The sequence below is a fragment of the Dipodomys merriami genome, unplaced genomic scaffold (genome assembly GCF_024711535.1).
Source record: "Dipodomys merriami isolate MVZ:Mamm:240054 unplaced genomic scaffold, mDipMer1.0.p SCAF_69, whole genome shotgun sequence".
NCBI classification, from domain to species: domain Eukaryota; kingdom Metazoa; phylum Chordata; class Mammalia; order Rodentia; family Heteromyidae; genus Dipodomys; species Dipodomys merriami.
The window spans coordinates 173721-191925 of NW_027206279.1; positions in this window are offsets into that span (position 1 = coordinate 173721).

Sequence of the window (18205 nt, forward strand, 5' to 3'; positions counted from 1 at the left end):
TGAGAAAAATAAAATAAAATTAAATTAAAAAAATAAAAATTAAAAAAAAATTAAAAAAACAGGCAATTTTGGGTATAAAGTATTGTTTAATGCATTTTGCAAAAATTCCAGATAAATTAATTATTCCATATACCCGTGAGCAAGTTGAAATTTTAGGTTTTAAGTTTTGCCTTTTTTGTTTTGTGTTGTGTATTCTACTACTGACTAAATGGTTCTAAAATACTGGGCATATCTATGCTAAAATTTTCATCACATCTAATGAGTTTTGTCATTTCAGAATATTTGTTGGTCAATTCTTGATAAGAACCAGGTAAGCTCTACTTATTCTACTTGATCTCCATGTTGCTTTAATTGAAAATAATAAAGGGCTTTTGTGGCAAAGATTTCAGTTCAAAGCCAGCTCGGGCTAAAAAATCCCTAAGACTCCATCTCCCAGCTAAACTCTGCAAGTGGTACTATAACTCAGTGTGGTAGAGTGCTAGCCTTGAGCGGAAGCGCTCAGGGACAGTGCCCAGGCCTTGAGTTCAAATCTTGAATACCAACTGGGACAAGCCATCCCAGCAACGAGCACCTAGACTCAGCCAGTCTAGGGAACAAGGGAACGTGGAAAGGAGTAAGAGGAGATGATGTCACATCAGCTACTTTGTGCCTGCCCTTTCAAAATTAACCTGAGCCGGGAGGTCAGTAGAAGTAAGAAGCCTGCCCATCCAATGTCTATACCTGTCTACCTATTAACTGAACAGGGATTTATATTTTTGCCTTTGTCACCTGAATTCTCTACCTAGTCGCCAGATGTCAGAAGTAACTAGGGACATTTCTACCAACATTTTCAGCCCCAAGTCCTTCCTCTTGCCATTTATTTGCTCTCTAGTTTTTTTTTTTTTCCAGCCCCTCAATGCTCATGAGACTTCTCCAGATTTCATCTAAGGACTCACGCAACCAAGGGACAGCTGCTGTTCACTGCCTTCTCTGGGAGGAGACCAAATTCCAGCCTTTTACCCCTATTGTCGACGCCCCTTGTCAGCAGGAAGTAGCCAGAGAGAATCCTCGCCCTATTTCATGATTATTAAAAGGCTGGAATGTAAGGTCCGCTCCTGGATGGCGAGCAAGTTGAAATTTTAGCAGCCACAATGGATATGTGGGCAATTCTTGTTTGCTCATTTCCAAATGTAATTGATAATCATTATCCTAAGCATCCTCTGCTTGCCATAGTTAACAAAAATTTAGTGTATTTTCCTGTTGTCACTTCAAAGGAGCCCTTGGCTGATGCTCTGACCATCTTTACGGATGGATCAAAATCTGGACAAGGTGCCTTTTTTGTTCAAGGACACAAACAGCCGGTAGTCTTTAATTTTCGGCCGAATGTCCCACAGGCTGTTGAATGTTTAATTGTGCTTGAAGTTTTTAAAAGATTTGATCAAACTTTTAACTTATTTTCTGATTCATTATATGTTGTAAATGCCGTTGCTTCTCTTGAAGTTGCTGCTTCAGTTAAGCAGGCCAGTACAATTTCTAATGTTTTGTTACAGATTCAATCCCTTATCTTAAACAGAAAACATCCTTTTTATATTGGACATATTCGCGCCCACTCTATGTTACCGGGCCCGATGGCAAAGTGTAATGATTTGGTGGACCAGGCAACTCGGGCTATGGCTCTGGTTGCTGCTGATCCTGTAGAATTGGCAAAAGACTTTCATAGATTGTATCATGTACCTGCTAATACCCTTAGGAAAAGATATAATTTGTCCAGGCATGTGGCAAGAGATATTGTTAAAGCCTGTGAATCTTGTGTCACCGTTCTTCATCCTCCCCATGTGGGGGTAAACCCCAGGGGGTTGAGACCAAATGCCCTATGGCAAATGGATGTTACTCATCTGACGGAATTTGGTAAGTTGAAATATTTACATGTGTCTGTGGACACCTTTTCCGGTGTCATTCATGCCACACCTCTGGCAGGAGAAAAGGTGTCTCACGTCAGAATACACTGCTTAGAAGCTTGGGCAGCTTGGGGAAAGCCCCTTAGACTCAAGACGGATAATGGCCCTGCTTATACTTCCCATGGTTTTCGCGCCTTTTGCGCACAAATGCAGGTTGCCCACACCACCGGATTGCCCTACAATCCTCAAGGACAAGGTATAGTGGAAAGAGCTAATAGAAGCATAAAAGAAATGCTTCAAAAACAAAAAGGGGGAGTTGCTGAGTCCGCGTCCCCCAGGGAAAGACTTTCTCTTGCGCTCTTTACCCTTAATTTTTTAATTCTAAATGACAACGATCAGTCTGCCGCAGATCGGCATATGACAAGAGACTCCATGGATACTAAAGACATGGTTATGTGGAAGGATGTTATTAATAATAAATGGTATGGACCGGATCCGGTAATAACGAGATCCAGGGGAGCTGTTTGTGTTTTTCCACAGAGTCAAGAAGTACGTCACTGGGTGCCAACGAGACTGACCAGGCCAGTGGAGACTGCAGAAGAACCCCATCTTGAAGATGCCATCCACTCGTCTCCTGATACAGCTGATCTTCCTGCTGTTAGCAACAGTGCTAATAGCAATCCCTGTGATAGCTAAACCGATGATGCTGTGGGCTGTTACAATTTACTGACTGGATTGCCTCTGCGGTGTCCTTTTCCAAAGAGTGGGCGGAGTCTCGCCTCGGCTCCCTACACTAGGGTGAGGGTTCGGTTTAGGGTTAGGGTGAGGTTTAGGGTTAGGGTTAGGGTCAGTGTTAGGGTTAGGGTGAAGGTTTGGGTTAGGGATAGAGTTACGGTGAGGGTGAGGTTTAAGGTTATGTTTATGGTTAGTGTTATTCTTAGGTTTAGGGTTAGGGTTAAGGTTAAGGTAAGGGTGAGGGTGAGGGTGAGGGTGATGTTGAGGGTCAGGTTTAGGGTTAGGATGAAGTTTAGAGTTAGGGTTAGTGTTAGGGTTAGGGTGATTGTGAGGGTTAGTGTTAGGGTTAGGGTGAGGTTTAGGATTAGGGTTAGGGGTAGCGTTAGGATGAGGGTGAGGGTTAGGGTTCGGGTTTGGGTGAGGGTGAGGGTTAGGTTTGGGGTGAGGGTTAAGGTGAGGACTAAGGTGAGGGTGAGGGTTAGGGTTAAGGTTAGGCTTAGGGTGAGGGTTAGGTTGAGGTTTAGGTTAAGGGTTAGGGTTAGGATTAGGGTTAGGGTGAGGGTGAGTGTGAGGGTTAGGGTTAGGGTTAGTCTTTGGCTGAGGGTTAGGCTGAGGGTGAGGGTGGGGTTGAGGTTTAGGTTTAGAGTGATGGTTCAGGTTATCGTTAGGTTGAGGGTTAGGATGTGGGTTAGGGTTAGGATTTGGGTTAGGGTGAGGGCTAGGGTGAGGGTGAGGTTTAGGGTTAGGGATAGGGTGAGGTTTAGGGTTAGGGTTAGGATGAGGTTGAGGTTTTTGGTTAAGGTGAGGCTGAGGCTGAGGGTTAGAGTTAGGGTTAGGATTAGGGTTAGGGTAAGGGCTAGGGTGAGTGTGAGGGTTAGCGTTAGGGTTAGGGTTCGGCTTAGGCTTACACTGAGGGTGAGGGTGAGGGTGAGGTTTAGGGTTTGAGGGAGGGTTAGGGTTATGTTTAGGGTGAGAGTTAAGGTTCAGGTTAAGTTTAGGGTTAGGGTGAGGGTTAGGATTACGGTTACCTTGAGCTTGAGGTTTAGGGTTAGGTTGCCCGTTAGGGTTAGGTTTATGTTTAGGGTGAGGGCTAGGGTGAGGGTGAGGGTTAGGGTTAGTGTTAGGGTGAGGTTTCGGGTTACGGTTAGGTTTGGGATGAGGGTTAGGATGACGGTTAGGGTTACGGTAAGGGTGATGGTTAGGGTTAAAGGGAGGGTTATTCTTATTGTTAGTGTTAGGGTGAGGGTAAGTGTTAGGGTAAGGTTTAGGTTTAGGGTGACGTTTAGCATCAGGCTTAGGGTTAGGGTTAGGGGGAGGGGGAGGTTTAGGGTTAGAGTTAAGGTTAGGGTGAATGTTAGGTTTACGGTTAGGGTTAGGGATAGGGTGAGGTTTAGGGTTTGGTTAAGGTTAAAGTTAGGGTTAGGGTGAGGGTGAGATTTAGGGTTAGAGTTAGGGTTAGGGTGAGGGTTAGGTTGAGGGTTAGGGTTAGGCTTAGTGTTAGGGTTAGTGTGAGGGTGAGAGTTAGGGGGAGGGTTAGGATTAGGGTTACGGTTAGGGTGAGGATTAGTGTTAGGTTAAGGGTGAGTGTGTGTGTTAGGTTAGGTTTAGGGTTAGGTTTAAGTTTAGGCTGAGGGTGAGGTTGAAGGTGAGGGTTAGGGTTAGGGTTAGTGTTAGGGTTAGGGTTAGGGTGAGGGTGAGGTTTAGTGTTAGGGTTAGGGTTCAAGTTAGGGTTAGTGATTAGTGTTATGGTTAGGTTGAGTGTTAGGGGGAGGGTTAGGGTTAGGGTTAGGTTTAGCGTTAGGGTTAGGGTGAGGGTGAGGTTTAGGGTTATAATTAGGGTTAGGGTGAGGCTGAGGGTGAGGCTTAGGGGTTAGGGTTAGTGTGAGGGTTAGGGTTAGGGTGAGGGTTAGAATGAGTGTGAGGGTTAATGTTAGGGTTAGGGTTAGCCTTAGGTTCAGGCTGAGGGTTTGGGTGAGGGTGAGGTTTAGGTTTAGAGTTAGGGTTAGTGTTAGGGTTAGGGTTAGCATGAGGGTGAGGTTAATGGTTAGGGTGAGGTTTAGGGTGGGGTTGACGGTAAGGGTAAACGTGAGGGTTAGGCTGAGGGTGAGGGTTACTGAAAGCGTGAGGGTTAGGGTTAGGGTGAGGTTTATGGTTAGGGGTAGAGTGAGGCTGAAGGTTAGATTGAGGATTAGTGTTAGGGTTAGGGTGAGGTTTAGGGGGAGGATGAGTGTTAGGGTTAGGGTGAGGACTAGGCTGAGTGTGAGGGTTAGGTTTAGGCTTAGTTTTAGGGTTAGGGTGATGGTTAGGGTTAGTGTGAGGATCAGTGTTAGTGTTAGGTTTTGTTTTAGGGTGAGGGTAAGTGTTAGGGTGAGGGATAGGGTTAGGTTGAGGGTTATGGTGAGGGTGATGGTGAAGGTTAGGGTTAGGGTTAGGATGAGGTTTAGGTTTAGGTTTAGAGTTAGAGTTAGGGTTATGGTGAGAGTGAGGTTTAGGTTTAGAGTTAGGGTTAGTGTTAGGGTTAGTGTTAGGGTGAGGGTCAGGTGTACCGTTAGGCTTAGGCTTAGGCTAAGGCTTAGTCCGAGCATGAGGGTGAGGGTTAGCTCGAGGGTGAAGCAGAGGATTAGGGTTAGGTTTAGTGTTAGGGTTAAGTTTAGGTTTAGGTTTAGGTATAGGTTTAGGGTTAGGGTTCGGGTTACGGTGAGGGTTAGGATTAGGGTTAGGGTTAGGCTTAGGGTTAGGCTTAGGATGAGGGTGGGGGTGAATATTAGGGTTAGGGTTAGGGTTATTGTTAGTGTTATGGTTAGGGTTAAGATTGCGGTTGGGGGGGCTGGGAAGGTGGCTCAGTGGTAGAGCGCTTGCCTTGCATGCTCGAGTCCCTGGGTTCGATTCCTCAGCCCCACATAAGCAAAAAGAAAAAAGCCGGAAGTGGCGCTGTGGCTCAAGTGGTAGAGTGCTAGCCTTGAGCTGAAGAGCTGAAGGACAGCGCCCAGGCCCAGAGTTCAGGCCCCACGACCGACCCAAAAAAAAAAAAAAAAAGATTGCGGTTAGGTTGAGGCTGAAGATGATGGTTAGGGTTAGAGTTAGGGTTAGTGTTAGGGTTATGGTTAGTGTTAGGGTTAGTTTTATTGTTAGGGTTAGGGTTAGAGTTACGGTGAGGTGGAGGGTGAGGGTGAGGGTGAGGTTTAGGGTGAGGTTTAGGGTTAGGGTTAGGTTTAGGGTGAGGGTGAGGTTTAGGGTTAGAGTTATGGTTAGGGGGAGAGTTAGGGTAAGGTTTAGGGTTAGGGTTAGTGTTCGGGTTAGGGTGAGGGTGAGGGTTAGGTTGAGGTTTAGGGATAGGGTTAGGGTTAGGTTTAGGCTTAGGGTGAGGTTGAGTGTGAGGCTTAGTGTGAGAGTTAGGCTTAGGTTTAGGTTTAGGCTGAGTGTGAGGGTGGAGGTGAGGATTAGGTTTAGGGTGATGGTTAGGGTTAGGGTTAGGGTTATTGTTAGGGTTAGGGTTATAGTTATGGTGAAGTTGAGGGTGCGGGTGAGGATAAGGGTTAGGGTTAGGCTGGTGTTTAGGGTTAAGGTTAGGGTTAGTGTGAGGGTGAAGGGTTACGGGAAGAGGGAGGGTGAGGTTTAGGGTTACGGTTAGTGATAGGGTTAGGGTGATGGTGAGGGTTAGGTTGAGGTTTAGGGTTAGGGTTAGGGTTAGTGTGAGGGTTAGCTTTAGGGTTAGGGTTAGTGTTAGTTTGAGGGTAAGATTTAGGGTGAGGGTTTGGGATAGGGTGAGGTTGATGGTTACGGTGAGGGTTAGGATTAGGGTTAGGGTTATTGTTAGGGTTAGGTTTAGGGTTACAGTTACGGTGAGGGTGAGGGTGAGTGTTAGAGTTAGGGTTAGGGTGAGGTTGAGGGTTAGGGTTTGGGTTAGGGTTAGAGTTAGGTTTAGGGTGAGGGTGAGGTTTAGGGTTAGATTTAAGGTTAGGGTGAGGGTTGGGGTGAGGGTTAGGGTTAGGGTTAGTGTTAGGCTTAGGGTGAGGGCTAGGGTGAGGGTTAGGTTTAGGGTGAGGGTTACGGTTATGGTTAGGGTGAGAGTTAGTGTTCAGGTTAAGTTTAGGGTTAGGTTGAGGATTAGGGTAAGGATCATGGTGAGTGTGAAGGTTAGGGGTAGGTTGAGGGATAGGGGTTAGCTTTAGGGTTAGGGTGAGTGTGAGTGAGAGGGTTAGGCTTAGTGTTAGGGTGAGGGTTAGTGTGAGGGTTAGGGTTAGTGTTAGGGTTATTGTTAGGTTTAGGGTTAGGGTGAGGGTGAGGTTAATTTTAGAGTTAGGGTTAGGGTGGGGCTGAGGTGAGGGTTAGGTTTAGGGTTAGTGTTGGAGTTAGGGTTAGGGTGAGTGTTAGGGTGAGGGTGAGGGTTAGGTTTAGGGTTAGGATTAGGATTAGGGTAAAGGTTAGGTTGAGTGTGAGGGTTAGGGTTAGGGTTGGGGTGAGGGTAAGTGTTAGGGTGAGGGTTAGGATTAGGGTGAAGGATATGGTTAGGATGAGGGTTAGGGTTAGGTTTTGGTTTATTGTTAGGGTTAGGGTTAGGGTTATTTTTAGGGTAAGGTTTATATTTACGGTTACTGTGAGGGTGAGGGTTAGGGGTAGGGTTAGGCTGTTTAGGGTTTGGATTAGGGTTAGAGTTAGGGTTAGGGTGATTGTAAGGTTTAGGCTTAGAGTCAGGGTTAGAGTGAGGGTTAGTTTGAGGGTTAGGGTTAGGGTTAGGGTTAGGGTTAGGGTTACGGTGAGTGTTAGGGGGAGGGAGAGGGTTAGGGTTAGGTTTAGGATTAGGGTTAGGGTGAGGGTGAGTGTGTGAGTTAGGTTTAGGTTGAGGGTTAGACTTAGGGTTAGGCTTAGGGTGAGTTTGTGTGTTAACGTTAGGTTTAGGGTTAGGCTTCGTGTTAGGCTGAGGGTGAAGTTGAGGGTGAGAACGTTAGGGTTAAGGTGAGGGTTATGCTTAGGTTTATGGGGAGGGTTAGGATGAGTATTAGGGTTAGGATTATGGTTAGGGTGAGGGCTAGGGTGGGGGTGAGGTTTAGGTTTAGGGTTAGGGTGACGTTTATGGTTAGAGTAAGGGTTAGGGTGAGGCTGTGGGTGTGGGTTAGGTTTAGGTTTAATATTAGGGTTAGGGTTATGGTGAGGGTTAGGGTGAGGGTGAGGGTTAGGGTTAGTGTCAGCATTAGGATTAGTTTTAAGGTTAGTGTGAGTGTGAGGGTTAGGGTTAAGGTTAGGCTTAGGCTTAGGCTGAGGGTGAGGGTGAGGGTGAGGGTTAGGGTTAGGGTGAGGGTTAAGATTAGGGTTAGGGGGAGTGTTAGGATGAGGGTTAGGCTTAGTATTAGGGTTAGGGGGAGGGCTAGGCTGAGGGTGAGGTTTATGTTTAGGGTTAGGGTGAGGTATAGGGTTAGGTTTAGGTTGAGGGTGAGATTATGGTTAGTGTTAGGGTTAGGTTGAGGCTGAGGGTGAGGTTTAGGGTTAGGGTTAGTGTTAGGGTTAGGGTTAAGGTGAGGGATAGGGTGAGGGTGAGGGTTAGGGTTATGGTTAAGATTAGGATTAGGGTAAGGGTTAGGGTGAGTGTGAGGCTTATTGTTATGGTTAGGCTTAGGCTTAGGCTGAGGCTGAGGGTGAGGGTGAGGTTTAGGCATAGGGTGAGAGTTAGGGTTAGGGTTAGGGTTAGGGTGAGTGTTAGGATGAGGGTTAGGCTTAGGATTAGGATGAGGGTGAGGGCTAGGGTGAGGATGAGGTTTAGGGTTAAGGTTAGGGTTAGGGTGAGGTTTAGGTTTAGAGTTAGGGTGAGAGGGAGGTTTAGGTTTAGAGTTAGGGTTAGGGTTAGGGTGAGGCTGAGGGTTTGTGTTAGGGTTAGTGTTAGATTTAGGGTTAGGGTAAGGGTTAGGGTGATGGTGAGGGTTAGGCTTAGTGTTAGGATTAGGGTTAGGGTAAGGTTTAGGGTGAGTGTGAGAATCAGGATTAGGTTTAGGGTTAGGCTGAGGATGATGGTGAGGGTGAGGGTTAGGGTTATGCTGAGGGTTAGGTTTAGGGCTAGGGTGAGAGTTAGGGTTCCAGTTAAGTTTAGGGTTAGGGTGAGGGTTAGGGTTAGGTTTACAGTGAGAGTGAGGGTTAGGATTAGTTTGAGGGTTAGGGTTAGGGTTAGGGCTAGGGTTAGGGTGAGGGTTAGGGTGAGGGTGAGGGTTAGGATGAGATTTAATGTTAAGATTAGGGTTAGGGTGAGGGCTAGGGTGAGGGTGAGGGTTAGGGTTAGGATGAGGTTTAGAGTTAGGCTTAAGGTTAGGGTTAGGTGGAGGGTGAGGTTTAGGGTTAGAGTTAGGGTTAGTGTTCGGTTTAGGGTTAGGTGAGGGTTCGTGTTAGGCTTAGACTTAGGCTTAGGCTTAGGCAGAGCATGAGGTTGAGTCTTAGAGTTAGGGTCAGTGTGAGGGTTAGGGTTAGGGTGAGTTTGTGGGTGACGGTGAGGGTTAGTGTTAGGCTTAGTGTGAGTGTTAGGGTTAGGGTGAGGGTTATGGTTAGGGTGAGGGTTAGTGTTAGGTTTGGGCTTAAGCTTAGTCTTAGTGTAAGGCTGAGTGTTAGGGTGAGGGTGGGTGTGAGGGTTAGGCTTAGTGTTAGGTTTAGGCTTAATGATAGTCTGAGGGAGAGGGTGAGGGTGAGGTTTAGGGTTAGGGTGAGGGTGAGGTTTAGGGTTAGAGTTTGTGTTAAGGTGAGGGTTAGTGTGAGGGTTAGTGTTAGGGTTAGTTTTCGGGTTAGGTTTAGCGTGAGTTTTAGGGTGAGGTTTAGGGTTAGGGATAGGGTTAGTTGTAGGATTAGGGTTTGGTTGAGGGTGAGTGTGAGGGTTAGGGTTCGGTTAATGTTAGGGTTAGGCTTAGGTTTAGGCTGAGGGTGAGGGTGAGGGTTAGGGTTAGGGTTAGGGTGAGGGTTAGGTTTAGGATTAGGGTTAATGTGAGGGCTATTGTGAGGGTGAGGATTAAGGTTAGGGTTAAGTTTAGGGATAGGGTGAGGGATAGGATTAGGGCTTGGTTTAAGGTGAGGTTCGGGTTAGGGTTAGGGTGAGGGTTAGCATGAGGGTTCCGGTTAGGATTAGGTTTAGGATGAGGGCTAGGGTGAGCGTGAGGATTAGGGTTAGGGTTAGGTTGAGGTTTATTGATCGAGTTAGGTTTAGAGTTAGGGTGAGGATTAGGGTTAGGGTTATGGTGAGGCTCAGGGTTAGGTCTAGTTTGAGGGTTAGAATCAGGTTTATGGTTAGTGTGAGGGTTAGGGTTAGGGTTAGGGTGAGAGTTAGGATGAGGTTTAGGGTTACAATTAGGGTTAGGGTGAGGGCTAGGGAGATTGTGAGTGTTAGTGTTAGGGTTAGGGTGAGGTTTAGGGTTAATATTAAGGGTAGGGTTAGGGTGAGGGTTAAGGTTCAGGTTTGGGTGAGGGTGAGGCTTAGGTTTGGGGTGAGGGTTAGGGTGAGGACTAAGGTAAAGGTGAGGTTTACGGTTAGGGTTAGTTTTAGGGTGAGGGTTAGGTTGAGGTTTAGGTTTAGGGTTAGGGTTAGGGTTAGGATTAGGTTTAGGGTGAGGGTGAGTGTGAGGGTTAGGGTTAGGGTTAGGGTTAGGATTAGGTTTAGGGTGAGGGTGAGTGTGAGGGTTAGGGTTAGGGTTAGGGTTAGGCTTAGGCTTAGTGTTAGGCTGAGGGTGAGGGTGGGGATGAGGATTAGGTTTAGAGTGCTGGTTTAGTTTATGGTTAGATTTAGTGTTAGGATGAGGGATAGGGTTAGGATTAGAGTTAGGGTGAGGGCTAGGGTGAGTGTGAGGTTTAGGGATAGTTTTAGGCTTAGGCTTAGGGTTAGGCTGAGGTTGAAGTTTAGGGTGAGGGTTACGGTTAGGGTGATGGTTAGGGTTACGGTTAGGGTGAGGGTTAGGATGAGGGTTAGGGTAGGGTGAGGGTTAGGATGAGGGTGACAATTAGAATAACGGTGAGGGTTAGGCTGAGGGTGAAGTTTAAGGTAAGGGTGAGGTTTCGGGTTATGGTTAATGTGAGGGACAGGGTTAGATTGAGGATTAGTGTTAGGGTTAGTGTGAGGTTTAGTGTGAGGATGAGGGTTAGTGTTAGGGTGAGGGCTAAGTTGAAGTTGAGGGTTAGAGTTAGGGTTAGGGTGAGGTTTAGGTTTAGGGTGATGGTTAGCATTAGTGTGAGGGTTAGTGTTAGGGTTAGTGTTAGGGTGAGGGTAAGTGTTAGGTTAAGGTTTAGGTTTAGGGTGAGGTTTAGGATTATGGTTAGGGTTAGGGTTACGGTGAGGGTGAGGTTAAAGGTTAGAGTTAGGGTTAGGGTGACGGTTAGGATTAGGGTTAGGGTTAGTGTTAGGGTTAGGGTTAGGGTGAGGTTTAGTGTGGGGGTGAGGGTTAGTGATAGGGTTAGGATTAGGATTAGGGTTAAAGTGAGGGTGCGTGTGAAGGTAAGGGTTAGGGTTAGAGTTAGGATTAGAGTTAGGGTGAGGGTGAGGATGAGGGTTAGTGTTAGGGTGAGCATTAGGGTTAGAGTTAGGGTTAGGCTGAGGGTGAGGGTGAGGGTGAGGGTTAGGGTTAGGTTGAAAGTTAGAGCTATGTTTAGGGTGAGAGTTAGGGTTCGGGTTAAGTTTAGGGTTAGGGTGTAAGTTAGGGTAAGGGCTACAGTGAGGGTGAGGGTTGGGGTTATGTTGAGGGTTAGGGTTAGGGTTAGGGTTAGGGTGAGGGTGAGGGTTAGGGTGAGGGTGAGTTTTTGGCTTAGGGTTAGGTTTAAGGTTAGGGTTAGGTTTAGGGTTAGGATTAGTGTTATTTTTAGGGTTAGGGTTAGAGTTACCGTGAGGGTGAGGGTGAGGGTGAGGGTTAGGTCTAGGGTTAGGGTGAGGTTTAGGGTAAGGGTGAGGGTGAGGTTTATAGTTAGATTTAGGGTTAGGGGGAGGGTTAGGTCGAAGGTTAGGGTTAGGGTTAGTGTTAGGGTTAAGGTTAGGGTGAGGGCCATGTTGAGGTTTAGGGTTAGGCTTAGGGTTAGGTTTAGGATTAGTGTTAGGTTTAGAGTTACGGTGAGGTTGAAGTTGAGGGTGAGTGTGAAGGTTAGGGTGAGGTTTAGGGATAGGGTTAGGATTAGGGTTAGGGTGAGGGTGAGGTTGATGTTTAGGGTTAGGGTTAGGGTTAGGGTTAGGGTTAGGATTAGGGTTAAGGTGAGGGTGAGTGTGAGGGTTAGTGATAGGGTTAGGCTTAGGCTTAGGGTTAGGCTGAGGGTGAGGTTGGGGGTGAGGATTAGGGCTAGGGTGATGGTTACGGTTAGGGTTAAAGTGAGGGTTAGTTTGTGGGTTAGGGTTAGGGTTAGGGTTACGGTGAGGGCTAGGGTGAGGATTAGGGTAAGTCTTAGGATTTGGCTTAGGCTTATTCTGAGTGTGTGTTTGAGGTTGAGGGTTAGGTTTAGGGTGATGCTTAGTTTGACGGTTAGAATGAGGTTTAGGTTTAGGGTGAGGGTTAGGGTGAGGTTTATGTTAAGGGTAATGGTTAGGTTAAGGCTTAGGGTGAGTGTTAAGATAAAGGTGAGGGTTAGGGTTAGGTTTAGGTTTCTGGTAAGGGTTAGGGTTAGGGTGAGGGTCTGGGTTAGAATTAGGGTGAGGTCTAGGTTGAGGGTGAGGGTTAGGGTTAGGGTTAGGGTTAGGGTGAGGTTTAGGGTTAGGGTGAGGCTTATGGTTAGTGTGAGGGTTAGGGTTTGGGTTAGGTTTATTGTTAGGGTTAGGGTTACGGTTACAGTTATAGTGAAGGTGAGGGTGAGGTTTAGGGTTAGGGTTAGAGTTAGGGTTAGGGTGAGGGTTAGGTTGAGGGTTAGGGTTAGGGTTAGTGTTAGGGTTAGGGTTAGTGTGAGAGTTAGGGAGACGTTCAGGGTTATAGGATTAGGGTTTGGATTAGAGTTAGGGTGAGGGTGAGTGTGTGTGTTAGGGTTTGGTTTTGGGTTAGGTTTAGGGTTAGTGTGAGGTTTTGGATGAAGGTTAGGGTTACAATGAGGGTGAGGGTGAGGTTTAGTGTGAGGGTTAGGGTTAGGTTTAGGGTTAGGGTGAGGGTGAGTGTTAGGATTAGGGTTAGGGTTAGGGTTAAGGTTAGGTTTGGGGTTAGGATTAGTGTTATTGTTAGGGTTAGGGTTAGAGTTACGGAGAGCATGAGGATGAGGGTTACGTTTAGGGTTAGGGTGAGGTTTAGGGTTGGGGTTATGGTGAACGTGAGGGTTAGGGTAAGATTGAGGGCTATTGTTAAGGTTAGGGTGAGGGTTAGGGTTAGGTTTAGGGTGATGGTTAGGATGAGGATTAGGGTTAGGATTAAGATTAGGGTGAAGGCTACGGTGAGGGTGAGGGTTAGGGTTAGTGTTAGGGTGAGGTTTAGGGTTAGGGTTATGGTTAGGGTGAGGGTTAGGATGAGGGTTAGGGTTACGGTAAGGGTGAGGGTTAGGGTTAGGGTAGGTTTGGGGTTAGGGTTAGGTTTAGGTTTAGGATTAGTGTTATTGTTAGGGTTAGGGTTAGATTTAAGTTGAGAGTGACGGTGAGGTTCAGGCTTAGGCTTATGCTTAGGGATAGGCTGAGTGTGAGGTTGAGGGTGAGGGTTAGGGTTATGGTGATGGTTAGGTTTACGTTTAGGGTTAGCATTAGGATGAGGTTTACGGTAAGAGTAAATGTGAGGTTTAGTCTGTGGGTGAGGATTAAGATTAGGATGAGGGTAAGGGTTAGGTTTAGGTTTAGGGTAAGGATGAGGGTTAGGGTTAGGGTGAGGGTTAGATTGAGGATTAGGGTTAGGGTTAGTGTGAGGTTTAGGGTGAGTATGAGGGTTAGGGTTAGAGTGAGGGTGAGGTTTAGATTTAGTGTTAGGGTGAGGGCTAGGGTCAGGGTGAGGGTTAGGGTTAGTGTTAGGGTGAGGTTTAGGATTAGGGTGAGGGTTAGGGTTAGTGTGAGTGTTAGAGTTAGGTTTAGGGTTAGTGTTAGGGTGAGGTTAATTTTAGGGTTAGGGTTACGGTTACAGTGAAGGAGAGGGTGAGGGTTAGGGTTAGGGTGAGAGTTAGGGTTAGGGTGAAGATTACGTTGAGGTTAAGGGTTAGGATTAGTGTTAGGGTTAGGGTTAGTGTGAGAGTTATGGGGACGTTCAGGGGTAGGGTTAGGGTCAGGATTAGAGTTAGGGTGAGGGTGAGTGTGTGTGTTAGGGTTTGGTTTTGGGTTAGGGTTAGGTTTAGGATTAGGGTTACGATTTGGGTTATGGTGAGGGTGAGGTTCATGGTTAGACTTAGGTTTAGGGGGAGGGTTAGGTTGAGGGTTAGGGTTAGGGTTATTGTTAGGGTTATGGTTAGTTTGAGGGTTAGGTTGAGGTTTACCGTTAGGGTTAGGGTTAGGGTGAGGGTGGGTTTTAGGGTTAGAGTTAGGGTTAGGGTGAGGCTGAGGGTGAGGGTTAGGGTTAGGGTTAGGGTTAGAGTTAGGGATAGGGTGAGGGTTAGGGTGAGGGTGATGGTTAAGCTTAGGGTTAGGATTAGGATTAGGATAAGGGTGAGTGTGAGGGTTAGGTTTAGGGATAGGGTTAGGCTTAGGGTTTTGCTGAGGGCGAGGGTGAGGGTGAGGATTTGGTTTAGGTTGAGTGATAGGATTAGAGATAGGGTGAGAGTTAGGGTTCGGGTTAAGTTTAGGGTTAGGCTGAGGGTTAGGTTTGGGGTTATGGTGAACGTATTGGTTAGGGTAAGGTTGAGGGCTATTGTTAAGGTTAGGGTGAGGGTTAGGGTTAGGTTTAGGGTGATGGTTAGGATGAGGATTAGGGTTAGGATTAAGATTAGGGTGAAGGCTACGGTGAGGGTGAGGGTTAGGGTTAGTGTTAGGGTGAGGTTTAGGGTTAGGGTTAGGGTTAGGGTTAGGTTTAGGATTAGGTTTAGGGTGAGGGTGAGGTTTAGGATTAAGTTAGGTTTGGTGTTAGGGTTAGGTTTAGGTTTAGGATTAGTGTTATTGTTAGGGTTAGGGTTAGATTTAAGGTGAGGGTGACGGTGAGGTTCAGGCATAGGCTTACGCTTAGGGATAGGCTGAGTGTGAGGTTGAGGGTGAGTGTTAGGGTTAGGGCGATGGTTAGGTTTATGTTTAGGGTTAGCATTAGGATGAGGTTTACGGTAAGGGTAAATGTGAGGTTTAGTCTGTGGGTGAGGATTAAGATTAGGATTAGGGTAAGGGTTAGGTTTAGGTTTAGGGTAAGGATGAGGGTTAGGGTTAGGGTGAGGGTTAGATTGAGGATTAGGGTTAGGGTTAGTGTGAGGTTTAGGGTGAGTATGAGGGTTAGGGTTAGGGTGAGGGTGAGGGTTAGAATTAGTGTTAGGGTGAGGGCTAGGGTCAGGGTGAGGGTTAGGGTTAGTGTTAGGGTGAGGTTTAGGATTAGGGTGAGGGTTAGGGTTAGTGTGAGGGTTAAAGATAGGGTTGGGGTTAGTGTTAGCGTGAGGGTAATTGTTATGGTGAGGGTTAGGGTTAGGGTGAGGGTTAGGGTGGGGGTGACAGTTAGGGTAAACGTGAGGGTTAGACTGAGGGTGAGGGTTATGGTTAGGGTGAGGGTTAGGGTTAGGGTGAGGGTTAGGGTTAGTGGTGGGGTGAGGGTGAGGTTTAGATTGAGGATTTGTGTTAGGGTTAGTGTGAGGTTTAGGGTGAGGATGAGGGTAAGGTTTAGGGTGAGGGCTAGGGTGAGGGTGAGGGTTAGGGTTAGGGTTAGGATGAGGTTTAGGTTTAGGTTTAGGGTTAGAGTTAGGGTTAGGGTTAGAGTGAGGCTTAGGTTTAGTGTTAGAGTTAGTGTTAGGGTTAGTTTTAGGGTGAGGGATAGGTTTAGGCTTAGGCTTAGGCTGAGCATGAGGGTGAGGGTTAGGGTTAGGATTAGGGTGAGGGTTAGGTTTAGAATTAGGGTGAGGTTTAGGATGAGGTTTTGGGTCAGGTTTAGGGTTAAGTTGACGGCTAGCGTGAGGGTTAAGGTAAGGGTTAGGGTTAGTGATAGGGTTTGGTTTAGGATTAGGTTTAGGGTGAGGGTGAGTGTGAGGGTTAGGGTTAGTGTCAGGCCTAGGCTTAGGGTTAGGGTGAGGGTTAAGTTTAGGGTTTGGGTTAGGGTGAATGTGAGGCTGAGGATTAGGGTTAGGTTTAGGGTTAGTGTTAGGTTTAGGGTTAGGGTTAGGCTTAGGGTTAGTCTGAGGGTGACAGTGGGGTTGAGGATTAGGGTTAGGGTTAGCGTTCGGGATTGGGTTATTGTTAGTGTTATGGTTAGGGTTCAGTTTGCGGTGAGGGTGAGGCTAAGGGTGAGGGTTATGATTAGGGTTAGGGTTAGGCTTAGGCTTAGGGTTAGGCTAAGGGTGACAGTGGGGGTGAGGATTTGGTTTAGGGTTAGGGTTAGGTTTATTGTTAGTGTTATGGTTAGGGTTATGTTTGTGGTGAGGGTTATGGTTAGGGTTAGGGTTAGGGTTAGGTTTAGGGTTATTGTTAGGGTTAGGCTTAGAGTTACGGTGAGGTTGAGGGTGAGGGTGAGGGTAAGTGTTAGGGTGAGGTTTAGGGTGAGGTTTAGGGATAGGGTTAGGTTTAGGTTGAGGGGAGGTTTAGGGTTAGACTTAGGGTTAGGGTGAGGTTTAGCGTGAGGGTTAGGGTTAGGGTTATGGTGAGGGTTAGGTTGAGGGTTAGGGTAAGGCTTAGGCTTAGGCTTAGGCTTAGGCTGAGCGTGAGGTTGAGGGTGAGTGTTAGGTTTAGGGTGATGTTTAGGTTTACAGTTAGGGTGAGGTTTAGGATGAAGTTTAGGGTTAGTGTGATGGTTAGGGTGTGGATGATGTTAAGGGTAAAGGTGAGGTTTAGGCTGAGGATGAGGGTTAAGATAAGGGTGAGTGTTAGGGTTAGCTTTAGTGGTAGTGTAAGGGTTAAGGTTAGGTTAGGGTTAGGGTTAGTGTTTAGTGAGGGTTAGATTGAGGATTAGGTTTAGGGTTAATGTGATGCTTAGGGTAAGGATGAGGGTTAGGGTTAGGGTGAGGGTGAGGGTTAGAATTAGGGTTAGGGTGAGGGCTAGAGTGAGTGTGAGAGTTAGGGTTAGTGTTAGGGTTTAGGTGAGGTTTAGGATTAGGGTGAGGGTTAGGGTTAGTGTGAGGGTGAGTGTTAGGGTTAGGGTTAGTGTTAGGGTGAGTGTGTTATGGTGAGGGTTAGGGTTAGGGTGAGGTTTATGGTTAGGGTGAGGGTTAGGGTTAGTGTGAGTGTGAGTGTGAGGTTTATGGTTAGATATAGGGTTAGGGAGAGGGTTAGGGTGAGGGTTAGGTTTAGGGTCAATGTTATGTTTAGGGAGAGGGTGAGGTTTAGGTTTAGGTTTAGTGTTAGGATTAGGGTTAGTGTTAGTGTGAGGGTTAGTGTTAGGTTTAGGTTTAGTGTTAGGGTGAGGGTAAGTGTGAGAGTGAGGGTTTGGGTTAGGGTGAGGGTTATGTTTAGGGTGAGGGTTGGGATTAGGTTTAAGTTTATTGTTAGGGTGAGGTTTAGGTTTACGGTGAGGGTGAGGGTGAGGGTGAGGGTTAGGGATAGGGTGAAGTTTAGGTTTTGGGTTAGTGTTAGAGTTAGGTTTAGGGTGAGGGTGAACTTTAGGGTTAGATTTAGTGTTAGGGTGAGGGTGAGGTTGAGGTTTAGGGTTAGGGTTAGTGTTAGGGTTAGTGTTAGGGTGAGAGTTAGGAGGAGTGTTAGGGTTGGGGATAGGGTTAGGATTAGGGTTAGGGTGAGGGTGAGTGTGTGTGTTAGCGTTAGCTTTAGTTTTAGGCTTAGGGTTAGGCTGCGGGTGAGGTTGAGGGTGAGGCTCAGGATTAGGGAGAGGGTTAAGGTTAGGGTTAGGGGAGGGTTAGTGTGAGGGTTAGGGTTAGGATTAAGGTTAGGGGAGGGGCTAGGGTGATGTTTAGGTTTAGGGTTAGGGTTAGGGTTAGGTTTCAGTTTAGGGTTAGGGTTAGGGTAAGGGTGAGGGTGAGATTTAGGGTTAGAGTTCAGCTTAGGGTTAGGCTGAGGGTGTGTGTTAGGGTTAGGGTTAGTGATGGGGTTAGGGTGAAGGTGAGGGTTAGGGTGAGGGTGAATATTAGGGTTAGGTTTAGGATTAGGATTAGGGTTAGTGTTAGGGTGAGTGTGAGGGTTAGGATTAGGGTTAGGCTTAGGCTTAGGCTGAGGCTGAGGGTGAGGGTGGAGGTGAGGGTTAGGGTGAGGGTTAGGTTTAGTGTTAGGGTGAGAGTTGGGGTTCAGGTTAAGATTAGGTTTAGGGTGAGCATTAGGGTAAGGGGTACAGTGAGGATGAGGTTTAGGTTTAGGGTTAGATTTTGGGTTAGGGGAGGGTTAGTTCGTGAGTTAATGTTAGGGTTAGGGTTAGGGTTAAGGTTAGGTTGAGGGTTAGGTTGAGGTTAAGGGTTAGGGTCAGGGTTAGGGTTACGCTTAGGCTTAGGGTTAGGCTGAGTGTGAGGGTGGGTGTGACCATTAGGGTTAGGGTTATGGTTAGGGTTTGGTTTAGGGTTTGGGTTAGGGTTAGAGTTAGGTTTAGTGTTAGGGTGAGGTTTAGGGTTAGAGTTAGGGTTAGGGTGAGGGTTTGGTT